General features: G+C 39.5%; 1 long non-coding RNA gene across 3 annotated transcripts; it reads right to left on the bottom strand.

The window, feature by feature from the left end:
* Nucleotides 1-742: 742 nt before the first annotated feature.
* LOC124376850 lies at nucleotides 743-12,400 on the bottom strand. Of its 3 annotated transcripts, XR_006923900.1 has the most exons (9): nucleotides 12,309-12,400; nucleotides 11,401-11,674; nucleotides 10,781-10,872; nucleotides 10,188-10,193; nucleotides 9,896-10,030; nucleotides 9,651-9,716; nucleotides 9,278-9,349; nucleotides 1,202-1,237; nucleotides 743-1,067 (listed from the first exon to the last, which is right to left on the bottom strand). It is a non-coding gene; the product is annotated as an uncharacterized LOC124376850 (long non-coding RNA). The 3 variants fall into 3 exon arrangements; XR_006923898.1 differs by lacking the exon at nucleotides 10,188-10,193 and having other exon boundaries at nucleotides 12,309-12,398; XR_006923899.1 differs by lacking the exons at nucleotides 10,188-10,193; nucleotides 11,401-11,674 and having other exon boundaries at nucleotides 12,309-12,397.
* Between the last annotated feature and the right edge of the window lie 5,548 nt (nucleotides 12,401-17,948).

Genomic DNA, 17,948 nt, shown 5'->3' with positions numbered 1-17,948 from the left:
GTACATTAAACTCACCTTGATGCGTGATTTCCCTTTTTGGATATTGCTAAAAGTATCTCGCTTCTGACACCAAAACTGTTAGATTTTTATCATGCCCAAACGAAACTTAATTCGTGGAGAGGTTTTCCATACGATCTGCGATACCCGTAGGCCTTTCTGATCAGGGAAGAATCACACCGCACACAGCAAATGCTTCCTCTTCAGTTTATTGCAGGCGGCAGAACGTTTATATACACATACAAAGAAAAGAAACCTGACCTAGTTGTTTCCTGTTTAGACAAGAGGATATACTAGCTGGCGATGTGTGAGTCCAGATAAGGACTCCCTGTTTACCTTACAGACTAACATCGTAAATATTCTATAGACACTGAGCAGACAAAGGAATGTGTGTGAAACAGTGTGAAAACCATCTTAACACTAACAAATATAAAACAAAACCAGATCTTCTACAGTTAAGAGTGAATCTCTTTATGCTGACACTAGACCTACATTTGGTGCAAAATGCAAATTATGAAAATTGATGTAAAAAGTAAATAAAAATAATCAAGTCAGTTCACTGATTAAAAAAATAATAAAAAATGAAAGTGCAAAAGATTAATCAACAAAACCAAACATAAAACTAAAAACGTAATACAAAATGTTAAAAAAACAAAACAAAATAACAATAAGCCTGACTTTTATGGAATTAGATATGTGCCCGAAAGCTGCAACACAGTACCAGATGAAATAAAGACAAATTTTATGCTGTCTAAATAAATATTTATTTGTTAAGATCTATAAACAATTCAACTTTACATTAACAATAGTACATTTAAAACTTAGTCAACAAAACTTAAACAAAAGCCACGAGCTGTATACAAGGGCAAGGCAAAACTGATCCTGAACTAACAATCATTTTTAAACTGCTAAATCCCTTATATTTTGTACTGTTCTTTCTCTTAGAACAGGGTCCTCTGCAGTTTTGCACTGCTCACAATCTGCCTTTGTTGTGAGATGTCCCTTTGCAATGACAGCATTCACTTCATTTGGGCACCATGGCCTTTTCACAGCTCTTCTTGATTTGGCCTCTGCAATCAAATCAATAAATAAAAAAGTAGATAGATACATACATACATACATACATACATACATACATACGGATTACACACAGTATAATACATTTTTTTGGAACTAACTTTAATGTACTCAAATGATTAGATACCTCTGGAGTTCTCAGCTTCATCCATTTCACTTTTTCCTGAGGGAAAAGAAATGCTTAAAATGTATTCAAGCTAAACAATCTAAACTGTCTAAAACATCAGCAAATTGTAAACAGGGGTATACTAGTTTCTTTCTCTCTCTCTCTCTCTCTCTCTCTCTCTCTCTCTCTGTCTCTCTCGCACACATATACAAACACACATACATATATTATATGAATATAGATTATTCCCCCCCCCCATAGAGATACGATGTTTTCAAAGTGTTCCATAAATACATACATATATACATTATACATACACACACACACACACACACACACACACACACACACACATGTATGTATATATATATATATATATATATATATATATATGTGTGTGTGTGTGTGTGTGTGTGTGTGTGTGTGTGTGTGTGTGTATGTATAATGTATATATGTATGTATTTATGGAACACTTTGAAAACATCGTATCTCTATAGGGGGGAAAAAATAATCATGGCAGCTAGCTATATTTGTATGGACAGCGTAATGTGGTAATGTGTAAGGGACAAACGTATATCACAACATTTGATGGAAATGAAAGTTTTCAACCTACAGAAGGCTTAATTCAAACATACCCAAAAAATCAACGTGAATTAATAATACAACAAGCTAGTGCACTGCAGCAACTCAAAATGGTACTCAGTAGTTTGTATAGCCTCCACGTGACTGGAGACATGCTCCTAATGGGACAGCGGATGGTGTCCTATGGCATCTGCTCCCAGATCTGGACCAGGGCATCGGTGAGCTCCTGGAGAGGTGTAACCTGTGGATGAGCATGGGGGCCAGTCAATGGTATCAATTTCTTCATCTTCCAGGATGAACTGCCTGCATACTCGCCACACGAGGCCGGGCTTTGTCATGCACCAAGAAGAACTCAGGATCCACTGCACCAGCATAGGTTGAGACAATGGGTAAAGGGATTTTATCCCAATACCTAATGGCAGTCATGGTGCCATTGTCTAGCCTGTGGAGGTCTGTGCATCCCTACATGGATATGCCTCCCCACACCATTACTGACCCACTAACCAAACCAGTCATGCTGAACGATGTTTCAGGCCACAAAGTTCTCCACAGTTCCCCCAGACACTTTTACATATGTGCTCAGGGTTAACCTGTTCTCATCTGTGAAAAGCACAAAGTGCCAGTGGTGGACCTGCCAATTCTGGTGCTGGGCATTAAGCACAAAGCCTTTGGGTAATCAGGTGACCCTCATGAAGTCAGTTTCTGATTGTCTGTGACCAAACATTCACACCAGTATCCAGCTGGAGGTCATTTCATGGGATTCTGGCAGTACTCATCCTTCCTGTTCCTCCTTGCACAAAGGAGCAGATACCAGTCCTGCTAATGAGTTAAGAACCTTCTACGGCCCTGTCCAGCTTTCCTAGAGTAACTGCCTGTCTCCTGGAATCTTCTTCATGCTTTTGAGACTGCTGGGGGACAGAAAAACCTGTAGGCAATGGCACATATTGATGTGCAATCTTGAAGTAGTTGGACTGGCTGTGCAACCACTGAATGGTCTAGCTCTCACCTAATGTTATCAGTAGTAACACGGATCCTAGCCAAATGCAAAACTAAAGAATTACACACATATATATATATATATAAAAAAAACAGTACTATAAACTTCATGGTGGCACTGTAAGCACATCATGCCCACCCCCTGATACAGAACCAAACAGACTTGTTTTTATCAACTGTGTAATATGAGATGATCCTAAGACATTTACAGAGACGGCACAGGAAAAAGTGTAGGAGAGTGGAGGTTTGGGTTGGTACTGTGACTAGTAAAGGGAGAGAGGTAACTGATATAATGGAGAGGAGAAAGGTAGACATGTGTTCAAGAGACCAACTGGAAAGGGAGTAAGAGCAGGAACATTGGAGGTGTTTAAACTGTTCTATCATGGTGTGGATAGAAAGAGAAATGGTGTAGTGGGGGTTTTGAAGAAAGAGTACAGTAAGAGTATAGTGGAGGTGAAGAGAGTTTCTGATAGGGTGATGATAAATGTCATCAGTACTTATGCTCCACAAGTGGGTTGTGAGATGGAGGAGAAGGAAAATCCTGGAGTGAGTTAGATGAAGTAGTAGAAGGTGTACCTAGGAATGAAAGATTGGTGATTGGGGCAGACTTTGAAGGGCATGTAGGTGAAGGGAACAGAGGTGATGGTAGGTATGGTTTTAAGGAGAGGAATGTGGAAGGGCAGATGGTGGTAGATTTTGCTAAAAGGATGGAAATGGCAGTGGCGACACTTATTTTAAGAAGGAGGAGGATCATAGGGTGAGGTATAAGAGCGGAGGAAGGTGCACACAGGTGGACTATGTTCTATGTAGGAGATTGGAGACTGTTAGGTGTTGGCAGGGGACAGTGTAGCAGGACAGCATTGCATGGTGGTCTGCAAGATGGCTTTGGAGGTGAAGGAGAGCAGAAGAGTGAGGACTGAAAGAAGAATAAGGTGATAAAGAAAAGGATTTGTAGCGATTGGCCAGGAAGAGGAACTGAGCTGGAAATGATGTGCTGCAAGTTAGAGCAATAAAGGATGGAGATGGAAATGTGTTGACTAGTGAGGAGAGTGTGTTGAGAAGATGAAGGGAGTATTTTAAGCAGCTGATGAATGAGGAAAATGAGAGAGAGAGAGAAAAAGAGAGAGAAGGTTGAATAGTGTGGAGATAGTGAAGCAGGAAGTGGATAGGATTAGTAAGGAGGAAGTGAGAGCATGTTTAGGAGAGATGCAGTGGAGTTTCGAACTATTGTTTAACAGGATTTTGGAAGGTGAGAAGATGCCTGAGGAATGGAGAAGGAGTGTGCTGGTACTGATCTTTAAGAATAAGGGAGATGTGCAGGCCGGCAGGAACTACAGGGGAATAAAGTTGATCAGTCACACCATAAAGTTATGGGAAAGAGTACTGGAAGCCAGGATGAGAGAAGAGGTGACCATCTGTGAGCAGCAGTGTGGTTTCATGCCCATGCAAGAGCACTTTGGATAAGATATTAGCTTTGAGGATCTTGGATCCGCCTAAAAACAAGTTGAATGCAGCACCTACACTTCCAATTAAAATTAGAGAACAATTTATAAACAATTTAACGATTCTGAAATAATGTCATCTTCACTGCTTAACAGTTGAAGGAGTTTTTGTTCCGTCTATACCATGCTACCAGAACACCTTTTCCACAAAATAACTAAGGCATTTAAAAAAAAAAAAAAAACATTTTGCAGAAAACACACTGATCAAAATTAGAGAACACTTTCAGATACCTCCCAGTTATTGGTGTTAATCTGGCACCTGGTGCTAATTTCCTTGATTATCTGTAAACCCCTATTTAACTGGCAGCCTAACTTCCAGTTTCACTGACTCTGCAAGATGGTGGGCCGTTCTAAAGTGACTGAAAGCCTCCGGCAGCAGGTTGTCCAGATGAAGGCCAAAGGATGACCCTATCAGCCATAGCAAGACAAGTTGGTCATTCCAAATCTGTGATTTCAAGAATATTGATCTTTACAACATCACAAACTTATTCAAGTCCGCCAAGAAGGCTGGTCGTCCTCTCATTAGCAGAAAGAATCAAAAGGCTAGACTAAGCTTTGCTGAGGGACATGTTGTGTGGACAGAGGAGAACTGGTCCAAAGTTCACTTCAGTGATGAAAGCAAGTTTAATTTATTTGGGTCCAATAGGAAACATTATGTTCGGTGACAAACTGGAGAAAGACTGAACCCAAAGTGTGTAAAGAAGTCAGTGAAAAGTGGAGGAGGAAGTGTCATGGTTTGGGGCATGTTTTCTGCAGCAGGAGTTGGGCCTCTTATACAGCTACATGGCAGAGTGAATGCAAATGTTTATTTGAACCTTCTTCAACAACGTATGGTTCCTTCCCTGCGTTCATCACCCAATCAGCCCGCAGTGTTCATGCAGGACAACGCTCCATGTCACACAGCAAAATGGGTAAAGCAGTTCCTTGAAACTGAAAACATTAAAATAATGACATGACCTGTCCAGAGTCCTGATCTCAACCCAATAGAGAACCTCTGGAAAATCCTTGGTGACAAAGTTATTGCCAAGAAACCCACTACAGTCACCGAACTGTGAAGGAGACTGGAAGAAGAGTGGACCAAAATCACACCAGAGCAGTGTGAGAGACTGGTGCTGTCCTGTGGCTGCAGATGTGCTGAAGTCATTCAGAGCAGAGGCCTGTACACTTCCTACTAATTGCTGACTGTTGTAACCTTCAGAACATTTTGTTGTTATTTTTACATGCTACAGTCATTGTTGTTCTCTAATTTTGATCAGTGTGTTTTCTATAAAATAATGTTTAATTTTTTTTGGAAATGCCTTAGTTATTTTGTGGAAAAGGTGTTCTGGTAGCATGGTATAGACAGGACAAAACTCCTTCTGTTGAGCAGTGAAGATGACATTATTTCAGAATTGATCAATTGTTTATAAATTGTTCTCTAATTTTGATCGCCAGTGTAAAATTATCATCATCATCTTCTTTCAGCTTCTCCCATTAGGGGTCACCACAGTGGATCATCCTTCTCCATACCCCCCGTCCTCTATATCTGCCTCTCTCACACCAACTACCTGCATGTCTTCCCTCACCACATCCATAAACCTCCTCCTTGGTCTTCCTCTTTCCCTCCTTCCTGGTGGCTCCATCCTCAGCATTCTTCTACTGATATACCCCATGTCCTTCATCTGCATATGTCCAAACCATCTCAATCTCGCATCCCTCACTTTGTCTCCAAAACGTCCTACATGTGCTGTCCCTCTAATAAACTCGATTCTAATCCTGTCCATCGTCGTCACTCCCAACGAACATCTCAACATCTTCAGCTCTGCTACCTCCAGCTCCACCTCCTGTCGTTTACTCAACACCAGTCTCTAAACCAAACATCATCGCAGGTCTCACCACATTCCTATAAACTTTCCCTTTCATTCTCCCTTTCATTCTTCACCCACTCCACCCTGCCTGCACTATTTCATTCACTTCTCTAACACACTTTCAATTACTTTACTCTGCACTGTAGACTCGAGGTACCTGAACTCCTCCACCTTCTCCACCTCTTCTCCCTGTAACTGCACCACTCCACTGCCCTCCCTCTCATTCACACACATGTACTCTGTCTTACTTCTACTAACTTTCATTCCCTTCTCTCCAGCGCATACCTCCACCTCTCCAGGCTCTTCTCCACCTGCTCCCTACTTTCACCACAAATAACTATCTTCCGCAAACATCATAGACTCCTGTCTGACCTGGTCCGTCAACCTGTCCATCACCACTGCAAACAGCAAAGGGCTCAGAGCCGATCCTTGATGCAGTCCAACCTCCACTTTGAATCAGTCTGTCGTTCCTACTGCACACTTCACTGCTGTCACACTGTCCTCATACATATCCTGCACCACCCTCACATTCTTCTCTGACACACCAGACTTCCTCATACAATACCACAACTCCTCTTTCCACCCTGTCGTACGCTTTCTCTAAATCCATACACACACAATGCAGCTCCCTCTGACCTTCTCTATACTTCTCCATCAACATTCTCAAAGCAAATAATGTGTCTGTGGTGCTCTTCCTCGGCATGAAACCATACTTTTGCTCAACTCTTCTCTCAGCCTGGCTTCCACTACTCTTTCCCATATCTTCATGGTGTGACTGATCAACTTAATTCCCCTGTAGTTACTGCATGTCTGCACATCTCCTTTATGCTTAAAGATCGGTACCAGCACACTCCTTCTCCAAACCTAAGGCATCCTTTCACCTTCCAAAATCCTGTTAAACAATCTGGTTGAAAAACTACACTGCATCTCTTCTAAATATCTCCACGCTTCTACTGGTATGTCATCTGGTCCAACCGACTTTTCACTCTTCATCTTCCTAATCGCTGCTTCACTTCCTCCTTACTAATCCTATCCACTTCCTGCTTTACTATCTCCACACCATCCAACCTCTCTCTCATTTTTCTCATTCATCAGCTACTCAAAATAATCCCTCCATCTTCTCAACACACTCTCCTCACTAGTCAACACCTTTCCATCCCTATCCGTTATTGCTCTTACTTGCAGCACATCATTCCAAGTTTTTTCTCTCTGCCTGGCTAATCAGTACAAATCCCTTTCTCCTTCCTCAGCATCCAACTTCTCATACAGCTCCTCATATGCCTTTTCCTTGGCTTTAACCACATCCCTCTTTACCTGCTGCTGCATCTCCTTGTACTCCTGCCTACTTTTTACATCACTCTGTCGATCCAAATTCTGTTTCTCCAACCTCTTTCTCCTTATGCTCTCCTGCACTTCCTCATTCCACCACCACGTCTTTGTCTTTCTTTCTATTTTCAGAAGTTACACCAAGTATTTTCTATCTGTCTCCCTCATCACTCCTGCAGTAGTTTCCCAATTATCCAGCACCTCTTCACCACCACTGAGCCTCTGTCTGACCTCTTTTCTGAAACTTACACTACAGTCTTCCTCCCTCAGTTTTCACCATCTTATTCTTCTGTCAGTCCTCACTCTCCCTCTTCTTCTTCACCTCCAAAACCATTCTACAGACCACCATCCGATGCTGTCTAGCTACACTAGCTACCCCTGCCAACACCTTACATTCTCCAATTTCCTTCAGGAGAACATAGTCCCCATGTGTGTACCTTCCTCCACTCTTAAAAGTCACCCCATGATCATCCTTCTTAAAATACGTGTTCACCGCTGCCATTTCCATCCTTTTAGCAAAATCTACTACCATCTGCCCTTCCACATTCCTCTCCTTAACACCATACCTACCATCACCTCCTCATCACCTCTGTTCCCTTCACCTACATGCCTATTAAAGTCTGCCCCAATCACCAATCGTTCATTCCTAGGTTCACCTTCTACCACTTTATCCAACTCACTCCAGGATTTTTCCTTCTCCTCCATCTCACAACCCACTTGTGGAGCATAGGCACAGATGACATTTATCATCATCCTTCAACTTCCAGCTTCACGTTCATCACCCTATCAGAAACTCTCTTCACCTCCACTACACTCTTACTGTACTATTCCTTTAAAATCTACACCATTTCTCTTTCCATCCACAGCATGGTAGAACAGTTTAAACCCACCTCCAATGTTCCTGCTCTTACTCCCTTTCCACTTGGTCTTCTGAACACACAACATATCTAACTTTCTCCTCTCCACCATATCAGCTCCCTCTCTCCCTTTATCATAGTACCAACATTTAAAGTGCCAACTTTAGGCACCTATAATGCTGAGTCAAATAACCAAACCAACACGTTTTTATCAAGTGTGTAAAATGACGGTCCTCATAGGGCGATACACAGTCCTTATATTTCAGGTCAGCATCCCGCCCATCCCCCACACATAACCAAACCAACACGTTTTTATCAAGTGTGTAAAACGACGGTCCTCATAGGGCGATACACAGTCCTTACATTTCAGGTCAGCATCCCGCCCATCCCCCACACATAACCAAACCAACACGTTTCTATGAAGTTTGTAAAATGACGGTCCTCATAGGGCGATACACAGTCCTTATAATACAGGTCAGCATCCCGCCCATCCCCCACACACATAACCAAACCAACACGTTTTTATCAAGTGTGTAAAATACGACGGTCCTCATAGGGCGATACAAAGTCCTTACATTTCAGGTCAGCATCCCGCCCATCCCCCACACACATAACCAAACCAACACGTTTTTATGAAGTTTGTAAAACGACGGTCCTCATAGGGCGATACACAGTCCTTACATTTCAGGTCAGCATCCCGCCCATCCCCCACACATAACCAAACCAACATGCTTTTATCAAGCGTGTAAAATACAACGGTCCTCATAGGGCGATACACAGTCCTTATATTTCAGGTCAGCATCCCGCCCATCCCCCACACACACATGATAAATTAATGAATTGGGTTTTATTTTATTTTTTTACTTAAAGTGTAAGTTTGTCACAACAACTTTTTAGGACAAAAGTCCAAGAATATCAGTCTAATGTGATGCTTAATCGTCTACATAGAACACTGTTAGTGTCAGGAAGGAAAACATGTTCACTTACTATTTCTTTCTCCGATGTGGAAATATTCACACTGCATTCAGTCACAGCCACCGAGGTCTCTTCACATAATTCCTGAAAATATATGAGGGAAAATGTTCACCAAGTGGACATCATAACCCATTCTAGTGCTCAGTCTGATGGATAAATAGGCAGAGAGTACCTCATGTCCGTTTGAAAACATTCAAACACAGGATCATCTACATTAGAAAATTAGATTATATCAAATGTGTTTCACACTACATCTGGAATGGCCGAAAGTGGACAAGTTCAACATTTTAGATTGTGTTTACACCTAAAACAGTCTAGTGTCTAGTCTACCTCAACCCCCTACATAGAACACTGTCAGTGTCAGAAATCAAACATGTTCACTTACTTTCTCTGATGTGGAAGTATTCACACTGCATTCAGTCACAGCCACCGAGGTCTCTTTACATAATTCCTAAAAATGAGAGAGAGTGCAAGAGAGAGAGGGGATACAGCAATGATGGAATATACAATAGCAACCAGTCTTATCACCAGTGTTAAACTAAATCTTACTGTCACTAGTTTTGCATCATCAAAACTATAACATGGTTGACAATTTTTAATAAAAACGTTTTTGAGAGAGCACATACTCACCCTTAAACGCCATGGCCAAGAGGAATCCCCATAGCTGTATAAATTCTCCTTATCCGGAAAGATATCCCCTATGATAAAAAGGCAGAGGTGTGGCTTCCTTCAACAATTGTTGTCCTCACTTTGCAGTTTGGATTTCTGTGATCATCATTCACCAGTCGTCCAAGTGTTCCATTCCATGTAAAGTCAAACAAGTAGTTGTTTTGAATATCTTCAACATGTTTACTATGGGAGAGGATCCCATGGCATTCAACAACAAAGGTGAAAGTTTCAATATGTTCAAGTGCAACCACACCTCTCCCTAACAGGGGGGAAAAAAGTCCACCTATTTGTTATACAAATAAACCAACATATTTTTTTAAAAAGTTAAATTATGTAAAATTGTGGATGATAAAATGAGGTGCAGTAACAGAAAAAACAAATGGAAATATTACAGTATTTTCTGTAAACTATACGTTAAATATGAGAAAATATTTTGATATTTGTTAATTGTTTGACAACTTGTATGTAAATATGTTGTTTACCCCAGTGTAAGATACAGTATGTAAATGTCAAAGTGCTATTTGTATAATATCATATATACTTTTATTTAATGCCATGCCAGCTACTGAGGCTATCTTCATGGCAAAAACAGTTTATAAAGAACAAAATACCATAAAATCACAAATAAATAATTACAGCACAAGACAGTTTAAATAAAAATGTTTACATTAATACATGATAAAAATTCTAAAACTTTTCCTGATTAAACTTTGGTAAACAGCTCATTAAATGAATTGACTTCATAAAACAAGCTTCTGTGGTCATTATAAACAGGACAGTCCAACAAAATGTGTTTGACAGTGAGAGTAGTACAAACCAAAGTGCTATTTGTGATGCACAACTTACCTTTAAATGTGTTGATTTCTCGTCCCTCACTGAAGGCTTTGTCTTTGCCTGACCATATGTATTTTTACATCCTGCTCAGTTTATGCTCTTTTCTAAAGAAAATTCCAGATAACAATGAGCATGTGGACTTTATAAATTATATATGTATCTGTACATTATGGTCAAACTTTAGGGAAGTATGTCTAAATACATAATTTTGCACATAAATGGTAGTTGTTAATATAAATGTAACTGATTTTAGTGTAATTAAAATTAATTAATTAATGCTGTAAATCCATCCTCAACTCTCACAAGCCATCATGATTAAATAGTAAATAAGAATATATTTAGCATTCAAATTATTTATGAATTACAAAAACAGTACATTAAAATAAGACTTCATTACATGTCTATGGACCACTCGTGAATTTTGTTTATACAAAAAAACAGCTAAATAAAACAAATAATCTTACTTTACTCGCACATAGCACTTAAAACTAAATGAAATGGCAGATGCCTGCTCAGCTAACATCTCATTAGCCTGAATAGCCGTCAGGCACGGGAGTTTAACTAGTTTAAAGCTCCATCTGAGTTTGGACACACAGCACCATAAAAATATAAAAATAAACAAATAAACTTACCTTCAGCTTCAGTTAATGAACTTTTGACGTTATCACTTCCAAACTCCGCTGAAATGAAGCTAATTCGGCTAATGAAGCTAATCGGCAGCACTTCTCGTCAGCTGGTGAGCTCAATAGCGCGCGCTGAGTTTGATGGACATAAAAACCAGCCAATCGCTGACGAGGATTCCGCCGCTCGACCAATGAAACGCGCGCAGGGACCGTCAGAAATGTGTATGAGGGCACAGTAGCGCCAAAGTGCCGATAGTAGGAGATTATACACTCTGAGCACACACTGGATACACAAAAAAACGGGCGCAACGGAATTATTAGGACTTTTCGAGAAAAAGCGGATTTATGTTCGGGACACTATCGTGAGTTGCTCTACACTGCTCGACTTATGAGGACATCGGCACCGCCCTCATAGTTACGGTGAGTCCTCATAGTGTCGGTATGTATTCAGGTGTTTTGTCCTTATAATCCGGCCGTACCAACGCGCACACACACACACACACACACACACACACACACACACACACACAGCCCCCCACTGGGATGTTCAAAAAGCACATACCAATCTTATAGTCAGGTCCACAAACTTTTGTCCATAGAGTGTATTTAACATTAGCATGTCAGGATACTGTACTGGGTGAACCCCCCTTCACATACTGTAGTCATGACAACAAGTTATTTTACAACTATGTCATGTGATCAGCAATGCAGCAGTTAAAACAAGTTGAAACAGATTCTCTCTATAGAGTCTGTAAACACAATGATAATCACTGCAATGCCGCTAGCGCCGTTAGCATCGCGTGCTAGCTGCTTTCTAACTGTACAACGAGCTGCCAAGAGCTTAAAAGACTAAAACAAACAAACCAAACTGATCCATGAGCTCAGAGAGAAGCATTTAAATATCAATAATAACTTACCTTTCGATCAACAGCAGCTTCCGACAGATCCACTCATGTGCAGAATCTACTTCCGGTCCAGACAGGAAATGAACGCGACGCTTCACTACATCTCTAATGAAGAATATAAATAAACGTATGAACGGGTTTATAAAAGAAAATAAAAATACAAATCTGTAATTTACTGTCACGAGTTAATGTGTGTTTATGTTTACATTAATAGCTAAAATGCTAGTGAGCTAACACTGGGGGGGTGTTAAAGTGAAATTAAAAACTAATTAAAAACTAATAAAAAAAATTAAAAACCCATTTATCCGGGTTTGGGATAGGCACTAACTACTTGTGCAACCCTAATTTACATTTAATTCGGTGCCAATATTTAATTTGTGTCAGTATGCACACGCGCGGAGCCGAACCTAAATCCTCTTCTTATTCTTCTTTTATGGTGGGTTGCGAACCTACTAGGAGGATGATCTGAGCAGCGTTGGTCTAGGAGACCAGGAGAACCCATGCAAGGAATCCAAAAAGTGTTTTGTTGGTTGGCACAATTGATGACTATTGATGTGCAGGTTGCAGCTTGTTTTTTATTTTATTTTATTGCTTTTATTTATTTGATGATTTTTTTTTAAAGAAGCTAATTATTTTAAATTCTTTACTGTATTAAAATGTTAACATGTGAGGGTTTTTCAGTTAAAAAATATAAAAAAAAAATGGGAACTTTCCATACTGGACCAATGCCTTATTTTTATTTTTTTTTATTAAAAATAAGTTTGTAGTATTTTAGATTTGAGTTGTGTGTAATTTTTTAAACATTATATTGTATTATATTTGATTAGATTTTTGGATATTGTAGGAATTGTTACTGAAAAAAATATAAACCACAAAAACCTGAATTATTAACTTTTTGTTTACTGGGACATGAGCAAATACCACATTTTAATTTATAATATTTTAGGGTGAAAAACAGACATATGTTATTATTTGACATTAATAACTTCGCTTTAACCTTCATATGATTAACTGTCTTCAATAGTAATAAAAACACTGACTTAATGATTACAAGAATAATCTGTAAATATTAGATATCATTCTATGTAAAAATACAAATTACATTTGTATAAAATTACGCTAATTTCTTTTAAAAAACAAAACATTTCTATAATATCAAAATGCAATACATTTTTGATCAATTTAATGATGGAACGTTAAAATACAGAAAATATCTGTAAAACAACAGGCATTTTGTTGTAAATTGAAAATAAGGTACATTTCTATTAAAAAAATACAGACATTCGACTGTAAAAAAACTTTTTATTTTAACAGTGCAGTCACTTCCACTGTGTTATAACACCTCTAACAGTTTACTGTGGAATATTTAGTAGCGAGGAAATTTCCTGACTGAACTTATGGCACAGGTGGCATCCTGTCACGGTACCACGCTGAAATGTGTTGAAAAAATCAACCCCTAAACATACATGTAACAGTTTCATTATTCTTTAGATGAATGCCAACGTAAATAAAAGAATCTCTCTGTATGATCACAACAAGCACAATGTAGACAGTTCCAGTAACTCCTGAGAGGTTTTTGGGATGGACTCTACTCAAATGAATGTGTAAAGCATTCCATGTCTTAAAGGAACACAGAGAATGTGTGCGTAGGCGAGGGTAGCGTTGCCTGTGACGGTGCTCTAATCTAATATGTTTAGTAGCTCATATCTACTAGATACGACTACACTACCTGCCTTACACTTTCACATCCTGATCCTGAGGAATAATTCTTCCTCCTGGCCCCCATACTAAAATCTCATAGACATTAGATGTTTTAAAAAATCTAATAAAAATAAACATTTTAATTATAAATGTAAATGTAGTAAATGATGCTATAACCTGTAATGACTGATGCAGATGGACTTCAGACAGGTCCAGGGTGAAGACACACTTGCAGCTGGACAGTTATTGCAGCATAGGTATAATCAGTACTTCAACTTTTACCCGAGTATTTTAAAACATGAGTATCTGTACTTCTACTTAAGTAATGGATGTGTGTACTTTTCCCACCTCTGCTGTTTATATACAATGTACCAACTCATTGCTTCCCTTAGGAAATATTATTAGAAGGCATGGAATTAGCTTCCACTGTTATGCTGATAAAACCCAGCTATATATCTCATCTAAACCAGGCGATACAGCTCAATTAGTTTGGATAACTGAGTGTGTTAAAGAAATAAGAGATTGGATGACCCATAACTTTCTACTTTTAAATTCTGATAAGACCTGCATTTAGAGGGATGTTCTGTAACCACTAGTTCAACTGTAAAAGACCGGGGAGTTATTTTAGACAGCATCTTAACTTTCAAATATCATATCAGCCATGTTAAAAAAACATGCATCATTAATAAACAAGCTTCAGTTAGTTCAGAATACGGCAGCCAGAATTCTTACAAGGTCAAGAAAATATGATCATATAACCCCAATCTTATAGTCCCTACATTGGCTTCCTGTTGAGTTTTTGAATCGACTACAAACTATTACTTCTTACTTATGAAGCCCTAAATGGTTTAGCTCCCATGTATCTCTCCAGTCTTTTAACACGCTACAATCTATCATGCTTCCTGAGATCTCAAAACTCTTGACTTCTAGCAGTTCCTAGAATAGCAAAGTCCACTGAAGGTGGTAGAGCATTTTCACATTTAGCTCCTAAACTTTGGAATAGTCTTCCTGACGGTGTTCGGGGCTCAGACACACTCACCCAGTTTAAGTGTAGATTAAAAACATATCTTTTTTAGCAAAGCCTACACATAACACACATCGCATCATAACCTTGTGCTCCAGAACATCTGATCACATGCACATTATCAACTTGTGCTGTTAATATGAACAGCAGCTACGCTAATTCCTCTTCACTGCTTCTCTTTCTCTCCCCATCCCGAGACACCATGAGGTTTGGCCAGCTCCAGTCACCTCCCACCTCGTGATGATTACGGACCTTTGAAGAAGTAGATGCCGAACTCACAAACATCCCGAACCATATAGAGACGTACCAGTGCCATTTGGATCCTGCTACATGTGTGGAGTTTTGACATTGGACCTCCTGGAGTGTTAAAGGCTCTGGCATGGAGAAGCTGATGCTGGATCTGTGATGATCACAAATGCTGAAACTTATAAAACTAGGAGCTACTAACCATAAAGACTGCAGAAAGAACATCAATTATAATCTTATACTCCAGTACTCATGTTAGTTCTCACTCTCCAGTGTTCTGTATTGTTGAAAGATTTATGATCAAACTATTGATGTCACCCAGATGAGGATGGGTTCCCCTTTTGAGTCTGGTTCCTCTCAAGGTTTCTTCCTCAGAACATCTAAGGGAGTTTTTCCTTGCCACAGTCGCCACGGCTGCTCATCAGGGATAAATGCACACCATTCACCTTAACTGACTGTTGATTTGTGTAAAGCTGCTTTGAGACAAAGCGCTATACAAAAAAACTTGACTTGACTTGACTTGACTTGACTTGACTTGTGTTACCTTCTGGTTCTCCCGTTTAGTTATGCTGCCATAGCGAGTCTTGCCGGACTCCAAACTGCACAGTGACATTAACTCTCATACACCAATAGGGACACTTAATAATTCATATCCATCCCTTCCCATCACCCCCTCTCTCTCTCTCTCGGTCGAGTTAAACATGCTTCTGAGGCTCCAGTGACCACTGTTCCTGCCCCTCTCCCCTCCAAGGATCTTCACAGTTCTGTACAGCTTGGGACGGTCTCTCATCAACACCTTGGGTGGTTCCATGTAATTCCAGAGTAGAACGGGTGCTTTTGAGAACGGATTGGACTGTAGTTGGTGTCGGTGGTCTGCTGCACTGACTCGGGAGTGCAGTTTGCTTCTGATCATTATCACTAGCCCGCAGCATTGTATATCTGCTTCAAATGGACATTTGGTGCAACCCAGATGAGGATGGGTTCCCTCTTGAGTCTGGTTCCTCTCAAGGTTTCTTCCTTATGCCATCTCGGGGAGTTTTTCCTTGCCACAGTTGCTCATCAGGGACAAACATACTTACAAAGAAAATATTTACGTTTAATCACCACATTATCTGTGTAAAGCTGCTTTGAGACAATGTTCATTGTTAAAAGCGCTATACAAATAAAAATGAATTGAATTGAATTGAATAGATAGATAGATAGATAGATAGATAGATAGATAGATAGATAGATAGATAGATAATTATATTGATTATAACAGACTCTTGTATATTTTAAGTGTAATTTTAATAAAAATTGAAATGAAATAAAAAAAAAAAAGGTACGTCGGCGATTTTTGTAGTAGTAAAATGCTACCATCTAGTGGTGATATGAGACATATGGGACGGTTTTTACTTGTCAGACCTGCGCTTCATTACAGATTTTAGTGCTGATTTCAGTAAAACCCAAATATTTTGTGTTTATTTTCTGTGGATTCAATATTTAAATACCCAACTAAAGAAAGGACGTCGTGAATACATTTTGTTTTGCTTTAAAAGTTTTAATTTTGCTTCTTTTATATTTGTTTAATAAAAATGGACGAGTTCTGAGTGAATGACAAATAATTAAGCCAATATTTAGCCAGGTTGCTGCTTTAAAACCTTAGGCTCCACCTCCTCTGGTTAGGTTCTTGCTTCTCATTAGTCCTCTTTTTGTTTCAGCCACCAATTACAATTCCCATGTGACTCCACCTTTACCTGTATATGACAGCAGTGAGCCAGAAACAGAGAAAACACTGGGTGCGGGAAATAGAAACACACAGAACACAGCACAGACTCATCTCACTAATACTCTGAGCATGGTCCTGTACCTGATAATATACATTTGCTACTGAATTCCATGGAAGCTGGTTCTGATATTGAAATAAACAAATCATTGGTTTTCTTGCACTGGTTTAAAATGTTTAGGAGTAGTTTTGAGTCTCTCTTTGCCATAAGATGAGTGAAAACTGTTCACCCCATTCGATTCTAGTCTTAATTTTACAACACTGGATTGATTACTAGTGTAACATCAACAATTATGTTACACTACTGCCACAGCCAATTACACTGCCTTCTCTGCCTTCACAGCCTGAGCATGGACCCTAACAGAAGCTGAGAAGTGCTGGGACTAAGACTCATTGATGCGTGTGCAGACGTCAGTGTGCAGCTTCAGTATTCATGGCTAAGTGGTTAAGGTGTAGAGCTACAAATCCATGGGGGTCTCCCTGTGCAGGTTTAAATCCTGCTTACTATGTTTGTGGTCTTGTTTATTACAAATGATCAATGGAAAATTTCACCAGAACACAGCTCTTTAACACTGTAGCTGCAGCTTTTAAATCAACCCCATAGAACAAAATACCTCTCAGAAGTTTGCATGTTTACCAAATAGCCTAGACATCGTCACCAAGGCAAGAAGCCAAACAGCCCCCAGTCAGGGTGGTCAAGCGGTCAAAGGTCATAATGGTGAAACAAACTTAAATTACTGTCTTTATTGATCGTACAGATAAGAACAATACATCATTCAAATCTGTAAAATGTCTTTTATTTGTATTCACTTATAATAACAAAATGCTGTGTTTTTGTAAAATAAAGTAAACCGACAGGGGGCGCTCTGCCATGTCATCTCTCTTCACAAACACAAATTAAACAACCTGAATATCA

Source organism: Silurus meridionalis, chromosome 23 (assembly GCF_014805685.1).
Source record: "Silurus meridionalis isolate SWU-2019-XX chromosome 23, ASM1480568v1, whole genome shotgun sequence".
NCBI classification, from domain to species: Eukaryota; Metazoa; Chordata; class Actinopteri; order Siluriformes; family Siluridae; genus Silurus; species Silurus meridionalis.
Note: the sequence above shows the minus strand (reverse complement) of the source record. Positions and strands in the feature narration are given on the sequence as shown.